Source organism: Mauremys mutica, chromosome 11 (assembly GCF_020497125.1).
Source record: "Mauremys mutica isolate MM-2020 ecotype Southern chromosome 11, ASM2049712v1, whole genome shotgun sequence".
Classification (NCBI taxonomy): domain Eukaryota; kingdom Metazoa; phylum Chordata; order Testudines; family Geoemydidae; genus Mauremys; species Mauremys mutica.
The window spans coordinates 24,455,849-24,471,434 of NC_059082.1; positions in this window are offsets into that span (position 1 = coordinate 24,455,849).

Here is a 15,586-nt window from a genome sequence, read left to right on the forward strand (position 1 = left end):
CTGGGCTATGGATTTGAACAGGTGAATTTTCTTTTCTGCTCTCCTTTTAATCCCAACCTCCTTGGATGAAGGTATTCTTAATTTTTCTTAATTGGCTGCTAGTTCAGTTTCTTTTACTGAATAAAAGTTTATGCAGATGGAAGGCAAGAGGTATCTCTTTTCTCATTGTGGAATAGTTCCACAAAAGAATAATCAAGTGTTTTGTTTTTAAAGGAAAGATACTTCAAACCTTGTGATTCTGAAAATGTCTCTCTTTAATTCTTTTGTCCTTCCAGAAGGAAATGCTAAAATAAAATTTAAATTCCTTTTACTGTGTCATAAAGGGAAAAATCCAATTGTTTGGGGATTATCCCTGTATGTGAATATGCAGTAAAAGACATGTTCACACAGCATTTGGCACAAAGGACTTTTTATGGAGGTTGGTTCAGTTTCACAAAGAGATGAGCTTCTCTTGCAAAGTGCTGAATATTCACAGGATCAAATCCATCAATGTGAAATTCCAAATGAAAAATACAAGGCAACTCCCTAAATTTACGACACTGTCCTGTGCTGTCTACTGTACTACACCCATACCCTATGGATTACAGTCCCACGTCACTGCTGCTGAGTCTTACTATAATGAATACAATAAAGCAACATGAGTGAAGTCTGTTCAGAGGTAAGTTATCACTATGACATTCTCAGGCATGGCTACTTTGTAGCAGTTTGGCATTGTAGCATTAGCATTTTATTTTACTCAGCAGTAATGCAAAGGAACCCAAAGGCATATATCCTGTAAGACATAAGGTAAGTAGTTAGCATAAGGCTTTGAGATTTGTGAATTTTGGCACAGATAAATGGTCTGACAGTCACCCTGTGTTCTGGGGAACTGGGAAAGGTGTGTTTAGGGGGGACAGTTTATACCAGGTATCTGCATGGACAGTGAACTGATACAAGGCTTGGATATTTTAGGATAAAACGTTGGCAAATGCTTAACTACAAATTTGCCTGGACAATGAATTGATGTATATGATGATTAGTTGAAATCATTAATATACTAACCTATAGGCTAAAGGTAACCCAATATTATTAGGATGAGGAAGTTAGATATGGACAAGGAAGGCTGGTCATTGAATGAATATTCATGACAGCCCCTATGCCCTATAATAAGCCACACCACCATGTAAGAGGGAGGTCTGAACCACTGGACCCATTTGGCATGCTAGGGGCAGGGCTGGACCTTTGTCTCTTGCCACCAGATCCTGACACATAGGTATGAGTATATAAACAAACATGTGAGGAATGGTATAAGACATCACTTTAACTCTGAATTTTGATACCTTTTTATGTGGCTCAGCACTTTGTCTTTCCTAATTGTGCTAATAAAAGTGGTTAAAGTTTTGCTTTGCCCTCAGTGTGCCCACATCGGGGTTCCCAACCAGATATTGAACTTAATAACCTGGATTCTGTTGTGCCTGATTCTGGGACTAGAGCCTTACTTACAATCTCCCAGCTCCTTATATCTGAATTAATTGCAAAGCAGTAATAATCGGTAACTACTTAAGAATCAGGCAACAGCATATGATGTCTGGTGTGAAAATCATAGAAGGTTCTTTGGGAAGTTCTCTCCTTTTTGTTTGCTTTTCTCTGTGTTTCCCAGTAATTCCTCGCTTAACGTTGTAGTTATGTTCCTGAAAAATGCGACTTTAAGCAAAACGATGTTAAGCTAATCCAATTTCCTCACAAGAATTAATGTAAATAGGAGGGCTTAGGTTCCATGGAAATTATTTTCACAAGACAAAAAACTATATATTTTATATATATAATATATATGCACACACAATATAAGTTTTCAACAATGTAATACTATACACAGCAATGATGATTGTGAAGTTTGGTTGAGGTGGTGAAGTTAGTGGGTGGAAGAGGGAGGGATATTGCCCAGGGAATGCCTTGCTGCTAAATGATGAACTAGCACTCAGCTGAGCCCTCAAGGGTTAACATGTTGTTGTTAATGTAGCCTCACCCTACAATGCAGCATGAATGGAGGGAGGGGAGGTAGCATGGCAGACAGAGACACACACCCTGTGTGTGAGAGAGAGAGAGAGAGAGAGATGTGCATTGCCCCTTTAAGTATGCTGACATTCTAAGTACATTGCCTTTAAAAAGATCAGGAAGTTGAGACAGCAGCTGCAGCCAGCTGAGCCCTGTCCTGTCCCCACCCTGTTCTTTACAGAGAAGGGGTAAGTAGGGGGGCAGAAGTAGGGGGGAGGGGGACACCCTGACATTAGCTCCCCCTCCCCCGCACAGCAAGCAGGAGGCTCCCGGGTGCAGCTCCAAGGCAGAAGGCAGGAGCCGCACATGGCAGTGGGGGGAGGGACAGCTGAACTGCCGGCAATTGATATCCTGCTGGGCGGCTGCTGAAAACAGGGAACTTAGGGGAGCAGGGAACTGATAAGGGAGCTGATGGGGGGCTGCTGATCCACCCTGGTTCCAAGCCCCCACCAGCTAGCTGCAACGGGCTGCTCTTCCTGTAAGCAGTGGACAAAGCAGGCGGCTGCCAAACAACATTAGAAGGGAGCACTGCACAACTTTAAAGGAGCATGTTCCCTAATTGATCAGCAACGTAACAACAAAACGTTAACCGGGACGACTTTAAGTGAGGAGTTACTGTATTTGTTTTGTCACTTAGAAACCATCCCCCATAACATTTCAGGGGCAATCATCAGAGCTGTCTTCGTACAGCAGAGCTTTCCTGGATAACGGACATTTCTGTTCTGAAGTTGAGGCTGATGAACTGTTCAGGTTGATATTCCCGGTCCAAACCAGCCATATTCAGAACTGACAAAGACAACTCAATGATTGCTAGTGCAGCTGGCCAACATTTTCTGAATATGGATTTTGATTACATTTGTTAGACTTTCAGTGCAATAGTTATAGCCATTCTGAAGCACTGGCAAAGTCTAAAGGCCACGTGAAAGACAAGTTTGAAGAGCACCAAGGAAATAACCTTTTGTGATAGTATTTAAAAAGTACTTTCCAGTTGCAGTCTGTGATAAATATTACTTCCCTCCCATTACACCATCTTCTGCTTACTTTGGTTTCAGGCTAAAAACCAACATGACACAACAACTGTTTTGTTTGTTTACTAATCATGAGAACTACTTATGGTAGTTTACCTTATATTTACAGATCATCTAATTACAAATGAATAAGATGGGGACATTTTTCCAGTGTGCGGTGTTAACAATTAGATCAAGGATATATACAATAAATACTCAATGTATCATTCATTAAAACACTCTGTATACAGGCCATACAGTAAGAAAGCTACAGGAAATTATCACCACAATAAATGAATAGGACACTGTATCACCATAATAGAATTAAAAGACCCACTATAGAAAGAGGCACATGAAGTCCTGATAAATCTATTAATCTCTTTAATTTCTTGAACTGTGGTCATGGTATCCAAGCACTGGACGGAACTGTGCATATGGATGCTACCAGAGTGGTTCATATGTATTCTCAATTATTCCCTTCTGCAGTTTTTCCAAGGACGATACCCTCTGAAGTGAAACAGCAGCCACTGGAGTCACTAGATACTGACGTCTGCCAACTGAAGGAGTCTCTATAGCAGTGGTGGGCAACCCACGGCCCATCTGGGTAATCTGATTGCGGGATGCGAGACATTTTGCTGACATTGACAGTCTGCAGACACAGCCCCCGCGCAGCTCCCAGTGGCCGCAGTTCACTATTCCTGGCCAATGGGAGCTGCGGGAAGCAGTGGCCAGCACATCCCTGAAGCCGCAGGTTGCCCACCACTGATCTATAGCCTTTTGTAACTGTGGCCCATGCAAGGTGACGGGGGTCAGGAAATAAAGATCAAAGTCTCTTACCAGCACTTGTGTGTGGTCTCACCTTTATTACAGGGGCAATCTGTCACATATAGGCTTGGATCAGTTCAACTTGGACACTTCCACTACATTAGTGAATGCTTTGAATGTCTTTTGATTAGCAGCTGGGATTGCAACAACCTAGGAGCTGAATCTGTGCGGTGGTGAATAACTGTGATGGGGAGTCCACCCCACAAAAGGCCTGAAAGGATTAAGGTGACTAGTGTGCCAATTAACTGCCCAGGTTGCACCTAGAGAAGGAGCCAAGGAGCATGGATTAATTAGAGATGAGCTCAGCTGAACAGGATGGGCCTGTATAAAGCCCAGGAGCTGAGAGCAGAAAGGGGGATGCAGGGAAGTGATCTGGCAGAAGGGAGTTTGGGGGCTGGCAAACCCAGAGAAAATTAGCCAGAAGGTTAGAAAAGGCTCAGGGAAAAAGCAGAAAGGTCCAGGATGGAACAGACCTTGGCTGCTGATTAGAGGGCCCCTGAGCTGGAACCTGGAGTAGAGGACAAGCTTGGGTTCTCCTACCAGCCACCAGGGAAGTGGCACAGATCCAGCAGTGGAGAGCAGATCGCAGGCCCCAAGCAAAAAAAAAAAAGAGCGGCGCCCCACCGTAACACCCCCCCCAGCACCACGCCGCGGAAACCCCAAGCGCTGCGCTGCCGAAGCCTCCGACCCCCCAGCGCCGCACCGCCAAAACCCCCGCCCTCCTTAGCACCGTGCTGCCAAAATCCCCGAGCGCCACGCCGCCGAAGCCCCCACCCCTCCGAGCATTGTGCCGACGAAGCCCCCGCTCCCCCAAGCACCGTGCCGCCTGAAGCCCCCGCCTCCTGAGTGCCGTGCTGCCCGAAGCCCCTGCCCCCCCAAGCGCCGCATCGCGCCACCCAATCCCCCGCCCCCGAGCACCACGCCACCCAAAGCCCCCGTCCCCGAGTGCCGCGCTGCCCGAAGCCCCCGTCCCCCGAGCGCCGTGCTGGCCAAAACAAAAAAACAAACAAACAAAACCCTCTAGCGCCACCCCACCAAAACAAAACAAAAAACCGAGTGCCGCCCCACCCCAAGGTGCCACCCCAAGCACGTGCTTGGTCGGCTGGTGCCTGGAGCCGGCCCTGGCAGACTGCCTGAGACAGTTCATCCTGAAAGACTTTGATATCCTGGAAGGGGAAGGCGTGTGACTTGGCTGGAGGGCTAAGCCACTAACACAGCATCCTGCCTTACCGAGAACCAGGAAGGGAAGGCATAGCGTGCGATGAGAGGCAGAAAGGAGGGGTCGGACCTGGAATCAGCTAATCCCCAGAGCGATCAGGAGGAGACGCATTTGGGGTAAGCAGCCCCTGTGACAGTAACCTTTCCCAAAAATAGGTAATTCAACTAACCACCACCAAACTTGTACTGTATTCAGTGCTACTGACAAAGAAAGACCTTTACTGTAAGGATTGTCCAAACTGTGACAGGGCATGAACCACTCGCTGGCCCCATCTGGATACTCAAACAAACCAAGGTTCTGACATAGGTGACCATTAGCCAGGAGATCTGCCCTAGCAAAATGTGGGCACTGCCATGAACTGAGGCTATTTGTCAGAGCCCTGCAAACCACCAGGCATGAAAACTAGTAAAGAATTCCCATTGCTGCCCAAGCCTTTATTATGTTTGCAGTTTAAATGAAATTATGACTTATCTAAACCAGAGTGTCAATCTCCACTCTTTGGCATGCCACATCAGCTAAGGGTCCATCCTCCTCTCTGCATGCAGAACTCATAGCACATAGTGAGAATAGGTTTCCCCGTTTAAAATGTTTTAGGTGATATAGATAGAAAAACTTATTCCATTTGAGCATAAGAGACCATGGAAATTAAATTACAGCTTTGAGATTTCATTTACCCCTAACCTGTGGGAATGGGGTTAAACTTAATCAGGAACTTGTAAGGGCAGTTTCCAAACATTTTTTTATGTAATTAGCTATGTATTAGTAGTGCACCAATATCTTTTACCTGGCCTTACTGTGTTTCCTGTGGTCTGAGAACAAAACAGAGCATGTAAATGTCACATGTGGAAGAATTATTGTGTCCACTAAAGTGTTGCTCTCCACAGCTATTATATTAAAGTGGTCAGAATAAAAGCCTTTTCTCCTTAGCTTCGCATTTCATTAGGAATCAGTTTACACTGTGCACATAAATCTACAAAAGACGGACAATCACAGATACCTTAGCAATAAAAGCTCCTCATTTAATTGTAAGCCTTGGAGTTCTCAAAAAAATTTATAGAAAATCTTAAGTCTGCAAAGCAAATGTTGCCTTTTAAATGTTTCTATTCTACTCTAGAGGGGCAAAGAATTGATAAAAGAATGGAATTGCCTCAGGGCTGTAATTCTCAGGCTTATGAAGCATTCTAGAGCAGCTCAAGTAATTCAGAGAGGAAATGAACGGAGAGCTCTTTTCAAACTGTCATCTCAATTTAAGATTCAGAGCATCTTCCATTCCTCAGCTTTCAAAAACCCAGACAATGACCCTATTGCAGCAACCACAGTAGATAAAAGCACAAGGAAGTGCTTCCACTGCAGTTAACTTTTGTGATGCATCACTTAAACATGGGGGTCCAAATGAAAGGGGTTGCTTAGATATAACAATACACAGAATTCTGAATTCCATGGTGAAAACTAAGAAAATGGTGATTATTTATATCTTGAGGCAGAATAACTATTGCAATTTTTCCTATTCCCGTCATTTGAAAGAAATTGGAAATTAAGTTGCTTACAAGAATGATTGTTTTCATGATCGCTCTTGATTTATGAAAGTTAGGTTATGAATGGTGGATTATTGACACTATGAGAATTAAGTCATTTTTGCAGCAGGTGGTCTCTTAGTTCTCATTGTTTAAGGCTCTTTTTCCAGTCCCCATCTCCATTTTTGGATGTCTTTCCTTGCACACGAAACTGAGTGTACATGCCCTCATTTTTCACTCACACACCCCAACTCTTTGTAAGTGCAAATGAGTCATTTGAGACCCCAACTGTGAAACTCCTCATAACTTGCTATCTTATAGCAGCGATCGATGCTACAGAAAAATGTATCTGGCAGTCAGTCAGAACCCAGTCTTACTGACCTTCACAGCATAGTGCAATAAACATATTTTGGTCAGATATCTGAATGACTATTGATCATTAGCAAGAAGGTATTTCTTAAGGTAGAGTCATAAGTGGAATGGAAGGAGACTGTTATGCTGTCTAACATGGACTGATACTTATGGTCCCTGCTCAATATACGTACATGTGCCATAGTGAATGGCACATAAAAAAAACTCAACTAAAAGTCTACACGTAAACACTCTATTCACTCTGAATTCAGCTACATGTCTCTTGAGCAAAGTGAACAGCTTTGAGCACACACACGTGTGGCAAATAATGACTTTCTAATGATGACCACAAATAGTAACTGCAATGAAACATGACCCAGTTAACAGGTACTCACCCCTCACCTTATACCATCTGGCAGTTAAGACTGGCTGAAAAGATCTTGTTTTAGTTTCTAAGCAGAATAGTGGTCTGGATTTACATTACTCCATTTCCTACAGCAGCAGAATCACAGCCACTGAGTCAACTTCTGCTCTCAAGATATACCTTAACATACCCAGAGAAGTAAATGGGATTCAGCAGGAGTAACTAGAGCATATTAACCCACTAGATCTAGGAAATAGCTTTGCTGTTCAGGGAGGTTTTCCAAAAAACAGAAAAGGTGTACAAAATGAATTGGTGTTTACTGCCCTCATTATTAATCCTCAGGACATACACTGTATTAGGCTGGACTAAAAATATCCCAGCCTTTCAAATAACTGCATTAGATGACCATCAGATATCTTGGAACTGCCATTATCTTCAAATGTATTCTTCTTAACTTGTCCTCTGCTGATTCACTGACTTCTTCCAGAAGTCAAACTTTTAGTGAGAGAATTTCAAGAATGATCAGGCCATGAAGTTCAACCCAATACTCATTACACTTGCAGGAACTAATCCATTTCTGGCTTTTAGGACCATACCAGAAGCTTGGGTAGCTGACACCAGCCTGTTTTATATTTTGTACAGTGGGAACCTTCTGAATTTCCATCTGCCCCTCATGCCTGTTGAATGTTCTATTAACACAGTCATTTTTGCTATACACAACAAAGTCCTAGTATTGAATAAAGTAACTTTGTAACTTGCTTGCAACTGGAGAAGATGAAAAATATTTAATTCACCCATGAAGACCAAAACAGTCTTGGGTGGCAGCAATATGGGTTTTTCTCCTAAACAAAACTTCAAGTACCAAATGTGACTCCAGTCCCCTTTGATTTTTTTTAACAGCACTTTCCCAATTAAGTAACTTTGGACTTGGATGCAAGTAGTTATTCACTGCTGCTGCAAATTGATTTATCCCTTGATGATGGCCAAGCAAGCCGCTGGTTGAAAACAGGAAGACAAAAGTTTTTAATGTAGTATTTTGGACTAAATTCAAGCAGCTATATATTTATTACCAGCCTAAACAGCTGCACAATTTTATTCTACCCTTTCTTTGTAAGATATGGACCCCTTAATAATTTAATATATATGAATAGGTTGATGAAGAGCCTGAAAAAATTAATTTGTGATGGTAAATTTAACAAATGTGCTATACAGTTTGACTAAAATAACTAAGGGAGTGGAAGTTAACAACCATCTATAAGTATATGATGTGTGCACACCGCAAGTTTGCAGGTGAAGAAAGGGTAGTACACGCTAATGTAGATAGGGCTTAGAGAAGGAAAATATAGGTGGAATGGTTAAGGCTTTTTGACCATGAAGCCTCTTAGACAATGGTATAGTCTCCAAACGGAAGTGGTGGAGATACCATCACTTAATTCATTTCACGGTGGACTAAGCACTGGAAAACACATGGCAAGGAACAATTTTGCACTGGCAGAGGTGGGGAGTAGGAGACCTATTAAGTGTTTTCCAGCTTCAATTTCTACATGAAGAATGGAGATGTTCTCACTGAATATGCATTAGACTGAATTCCTATCATATAATCCAAAGCATTTAAGTGCTTAATAAAGGACTTCAGTGCTTCATGAAATACTGAGCTGTGTACTCATCCTGCGAGGGAGGATGCAATTACATGTTCAGATTCCATCTATGCCTAGAAAGAGTACTTTATCTGACTTGCTGTAGTAAGTGAAAGAATCAATCCTATTACAATAAACTTTTTTATCCATGCCTGTGTAACATATGACTCATCATAAAAAACAAATTATTCTATCAGAATAATGTAATACAGTTAAAGGCTACTCTACAGAAGGCTGCAACAATGCCATTGAACGTCAGCGGTGCTGTGTGCGCCACCTTTTCTTTCAAGTTGGCTGGACCATCTATAACGAAGCCCTTTGTCAAGAATGACATAGCCAATAGCTTTAGAAGCTAGTGAGGGCAGTTTTCAGATGTCAAGCATTATTTCTTCCGTTATTCTTTAGTACTTTTTTTAGTATTTAAGGATTTTATTAAAAGTTACCATAATATATCACAATTAGGAACAATACTTTCTCTCAGTTTGGTTGATGAGGTAGGGCCATAAAACCTGTCATAACCACAATAGCAAGAAGGGCTTCTTGTCCATAAGTTTTACAACACACAGTAAAACTATATAGTATCTTCTGATATATGAACTCAGCATAAACCAGCACTAACACCCCATGCTATCTATCTATATAACTATAAATACAATTAGCTTTTTACTTAATTTTGAATAAGAGCAAAGATTGCCTTTTTCTCCCACAAAAATGTTGCCTTACTTTCCCATTTCCCTTTTTTTTTTGCATAGTTAAAATAATCTAGAATTGAGAAAGCATTTAATGTTTCAATTGGGTGAAACATTCAATACATTGGATTATAGTAAATCTCATGGTGCCCTATACATTATGAAATACCTTGTAAAATGATTGGACAGTTTCTGGAATATCTTTAAGTGAATTTTTTTTAATAACTCCAAGGGGAAATTATCTAGTGTAGGGATTCCAGTCACTGACATTGCTAACTTTTGTTTAAGTACTCAAAAGCTATTATAGCTTCTGGGTGGTGCAACAAAGACAGTATGCAGCATTCTGGGGTACAGAATGAGTACATAAACCAGGACCTTTCCTCTTTGTCACCATTGGGGATTTCACGCCAGTAATGTGTTGGATGGAAACTTCTATTTTCATTATCTTTGGGAAACGAAGTTTTTCACTTGCTGTGGCCCATGGAGTACAAGGAAGTCCCTCAGGCTACTGCTCAAGTGGGCCCACAGTCCTGGATCATCTAGACTTAAGGAACTAAACTCAGCAGCAGCTGTTTCTTGCGCTTCCACCACACTCTTCTCTGATCTACACTTTTCTTCAGGAATGTGCATGGTTACATCGATTTGAGATGGAGATATGGATGCTGCAGTAGCTGCCAGGTCACCTGCACTCTGACTAACTGGAAGATCAGGCAACTGCTCACCACTCACATCCTCACTGGGGCTGGAAGGCTCACCATGAACATTTGTGTCTATGTATCTCAGGAGAGCTCTTTCCTGCTTATATAAAAAAGCTTCCTTTGCTGTCTTTCTTTTTCTGAACACTGCCCCAGAGGAGCGTTTTCTTCTTTCACTCATGACTGCTGTTCTGTGCCAGCTCTAGTGGCTCTCAACACTCAATTGAAGGGGACAAATAAGCAGGCTGGTAGCAGGGCCTGACTGAGGGAAGACATCAGAGTCTTAAGGGCCTACTACTTCACTTGACTGCCTATTCTCCTCAAGTGGGTTCAGAGAAGCAGTAGGAAACAGGAAGCTCCCTGAGAAGCTCGTGTTCATTAGTCCAGGCTCCTGGGGGTGCTAGAGAGGTACATAAGAGGCTCCTCCTCCTCTCTCCCCCTGCAGCTCCTGCTGCTTTCTGTTATTCCCTCTCACCTTTTCTCCTGGCTGCCTGTTATGTCTCTTGTGCCCTCCTTCCTCCAGCACAGCACTCCACCATCTCTGTGCATCTAGAGCAGAGAGAATACATATGCACCAGCAGCAGACAATTTTCTACACTATGGGTCCTAGTGGCACCCCCCCCACACACACACACAGTCTGGCACCTGAGGCGGCCGCCTCAGTTCACCTCATGGTAAGGACTGTGGGACAGGAGCTGCAGGATTTCCACTGCAGGGTAAAATTTGTTTTGTTCTATTTTTTTTATGAGTCAAAAATGCAAAATAACAAATGCACTAATATTTGTTAGATTCTTCTTATAATACTCCCTCATTTCACCAGATGATGAGCATTCATTTATTTTTTAATAAACAGTTACAACTAAAGGCTATTTGTTACCATGTTAAACATGGAAGCTCTCGGAGCTTGGCTCTAAATGTGCTGTCAGGCTTTATATGGCTATAGCTCGCTTTTGAATTAGTAAAAAGTAATATCGGATAACATTTAAGGTTCTGCTTACACACAGTGGTTATATGTTTTTAACCTAATGTAGCTTGAGTTACTGGGTTGGCTATGTCTGTTTAAAAGTCTGGATAACTTATGTTTAAATGGAAAACACCACTTCCTGGGTAATTTGAAGGCAGAAGAATCACAGCAGGAAATCAGTCAAGGGAAGAAGAAGAGACTGTTCAGAAACTAGCCAGACGCAGCAGCAGAAATGCTTTTACTTGCATTCGGAAGCTATGAAATAGCCATTGGTTGGGGCAGAGGGAAAAGTCAAGGTAGGCAGACGGAGAGATGTAAAGGAAACTGAGAAGAATATAAGAAACTGAAAATTGGAACAACAGGTTGTGTTGTATTCTGGTTTGACTTCAAGAAATTAAACGCCGACGCTTTTCTGAAGCTCAGACACTGGAAGTCTTTTTTCCTATCCCAAAACATGGTATAGTTCAAGGTGAAAGACGCATTCAAACAACTTTACATGGAATTTCATCACTGCAAATTATTCTTCTTTTCCCTATTTTACAATGAAAATTCAAGTTTAAAACGTGGAATTCCTTGGGCAGATATTTGATTTTAAGTGACATGTATGCTATCTGAAGATAAATTCTGGTCGTAGCAGAAACAGGCCATACGACACTGCTCTTGTAGGACCAAATAAATGTAGCTGAAATCAATGTGCCTATATCTCCTGGCTCAAATCTATTTGGATATCACAGTCCAATGGCAGTTGTCATATAATACTGAAATTATAGCTTCTGGGATGGGTGAATTGCTTCAGAAAATACCTGGCTGAAATATTAATCAGTTGAACTTGAACCTTTTTCAAGCTTTACTTCATTTTCTCCTTTCTCCCCCCTTTCTCTCTTCCCCTCCTCAATATGGCTGAACTTTCTCTTCTGCAACCCTTCCAACTGAATTCAGCCAAGCTTTAGATTTATTTCAATAGCCACAAGTCTGTTGCATTGAAAATTTTGGGAAAATTTAGGACTTGGATCAAATATAGGTGCCCAAAGTTTGACACTTCTCTCTATATTGAAGGTATCTAAGCAAAAGTGGTTTGATTTTCAGATGTGCTAAGTACCTGGAGCACCCAGTTACTTAGACCCAGACTTTAAGGCCAGAAGGGACCCTCGTGATCATCTTGGATCGTCAACATTCAGAAAACTAAACAACTTTTATTTAAGTACCTAAATACAGAATTAAGTGACTAACCTTTAGGCACCCGAGTTTACAGGCGTCCTATATTAAATTTTGTCTGCCTGGATGTTGTCTGTAAAGCTAAATAGTCTAATTCAGGGCATTTCATGGGCATTCCATCTGGCCAACAAGGAATTGAATAATTTGCTTGATACTAGGGCTGGCGATTAGTCGCTGTTAACTCATGCGATTAACTCAAAAAAATGTATCGCGATTAAAAAAATTAATTGTGATTAATCGCACTATTAAACAATAGAATACCAATTGAAATGTATTACATATTTTTGGATATTTTTCTACATTTTCAAATATATTTATTTCTATTACGACACAGAATACAAAGTGTATAGTGCTGACTTTATATTTTTTTATTACAAATATTTGCATTGTAAAAATGATAAACAAAAGAAAGTAGTTTTCAATTCACCTCATACAAGTACTGTAGTGCAATCTCTTTATTGTAAAAGTGTAACTTACAAATGTAGATTTTTTTTGTTACATAACTGCACTCAAAAACAAAACAATTTAAAACTTTAGAGCCTATAAGTTCACTCAGCCCTATTTCTTGTTCAGCCAATCACTAAGACAAACAAATTTATTTACATATATGGGAGATAATGTTGCCTGCTTCTTATTTACAATATCATCTGAAAGTAAGAACAGGCATTCACATGGGCACTTTTGTAGCCAGCATTGCAAGGTATTTACGTGCCAGATATGATAAACATTCGTATGCCCCTTCATGCTTCACCCACCATTCCAGAGGACCTGATTCCATGCTGATGATGCTCGTTAAAAAAAAGTGCCTTAATTAAATGTGTGACTGAACTCCTTGGGGGAGAACTGTATGTCTCCTGTTCTGTTTTACCTGCATTCTGCCATATATTTCATGTTCTAGCAGTCTCAGATGATGACTCAGCACATGTTCTTTTTAAGAACAGTTTCACAGCAGATTTGACAAAAATGCAAAAAAGGTACCAATGTGAAATTCCAAAAAAATAGCTACAGCACTCAACCCAAGGTTTAAGAATCTGAAGTGCCTTCCAAAATCGGAGAGGGATGAGGTGTGGTGCATGCTCTCAGATGTCTTAAAAGAGCAACACTTCCGATGTGGAAACTACAGAACCCGAACCACCAAAAAAGAAAATCAACCTTCTGCTGGTGGTATCTGACTGACTCAGATGATGAAAATGAACATGAGTTGGTCCGCTCTCCTTTGGATCGTTATCGAGCAGAACCCATCATCAGCATGGACGCATGTCCTCTGGAATGATGGCTGAAGCATGAAGGCACATATGAATCTTTAGCACATCTGACACATAAATATCTTGCGATGCCTGGTAAAACAGTGCCATGCGAATAACTGTTCTCACTTTCAGGTGACATTGTAAACAAGAGGCGGCAGCATTATCTCATGCAAATTGTAACAAGACACTTTTGTCTGAGCGATTGACTGAAGTAGGACTGAGTGGACTTGTAGGCTCTAAAGTTTTACATTGTTTTATTTTTAATGCAGTTTTTTGGTACATAATTCTACATTTATAAGTTCAACTTTTATGATGGAGATTGCACTACAGTACTTGTATTAGGTGAATTGAAAAATATGTCTTTACAGTGCAAATATTTGTAATAAAAAATAAATATAAAGCAAGCACTATACACTTTATGCTCTGTGTTGTAATTGAAATCAACACTACAGCTGTCAAGCGATTAAAAAAATTAATCGCGATTAACAGTGCAATTAAATAATAATAGAATGCCATTTATTTAAATACCAAGTGCACACACATTCTCTTTTAGACACAAAGATGAGCAGGCTCCAGTGGTTAGAGACCCAGTGGTCAGGATACCAGGTTCAATTCTGTGTGACCCTGTGTAAGTCACTGTCTCTGTGCCTCAGTTCCCCATCTGTAAGATTGGGGCAGGGGAGAAACAGTATAACCCTACTTCAGAGGGAGGTTGAGTAAAAATACCGTGAGGTGCTCAGGTATTAAAGTTATAGGGGCCAAATAAGATGCAGGGGGTCTCAAACTTCATTGCACTGCAAACCCCTTCTGACAACAAATTACTACATGACCCCAGGAGAGAGGACCGAAGACTGAGCCCACCCAACCCCTGCTGCCCCAGGTGGGGGGGCCAAAGCTCGAGCCCCACTGCGCTGGGCAGGGGGCCTGTAACCTGAGCCCACCACCCAGGGCTGAAGCCCTCAGGCTCCAGCAAATCTAACGCCAGCCCTGGTGACCCCATTAAAACAGGGTCGCGACCCACTTTGGAGTCCCAAGCCACAGTTTGAGAACTGCTGAGACAGATAAAAAAACAGTTCTAATGAACAACCGCTTGTTTGCAACACAGGTCAAACTTGAACCAGGGCTGATGGTAGCCTTTTGTTTTAAGTGTAACATTTTGTGCTCTACACTGTACTGATCCTATTTCGGAAGAAGAGAGAGATTATATGTATAGGAGAAAATAAATGCACTGCTCTGAAACTAGAGGTCTCTTGTGGCAAGAATTCCGAGGATATGAAAAAAAATAGGACTCAAGAACACACTTGTTTTCCGTTAATAACTTTTCAAACCAAAATGACAGATAAAAGACTCCGCTAAACAAAAAAGTATATTTTACAACAGTCTAGTTGGATTAATGTCGTTTTTAGATGTAAAAGGGGAGAGAACTCCAGAGAACTGAATTTTTAAGATATAATACATGGCCATTGCAGTAACTTAGGACCTGATTCTGAGGGAATCATTCAGACTTAGTTGTGTCTTAAATTCTAAACCGTTAAAATTGTCAACGTATTTGTCTTGAAAAATTTAAGATCCTCATCACAACACCCATTAAAATCAATAAAGATCAGATCCTTCTCATTATAGCTCAATCTGCACTAGAGCTGAATGAATTCATAACTAATTACTTATTCAACTAATTCAGCCCCTCTCTGCAAGCAGATAGCAAATTCCCCAAATATACACTTCAGTTTAATTTATTCAATAAATAGCCTTTCAAATGAATTGCTCAAGTATAATGAACATGAGTTATGCCGATTAATTTTTGGGCACATAGATACAAATACCA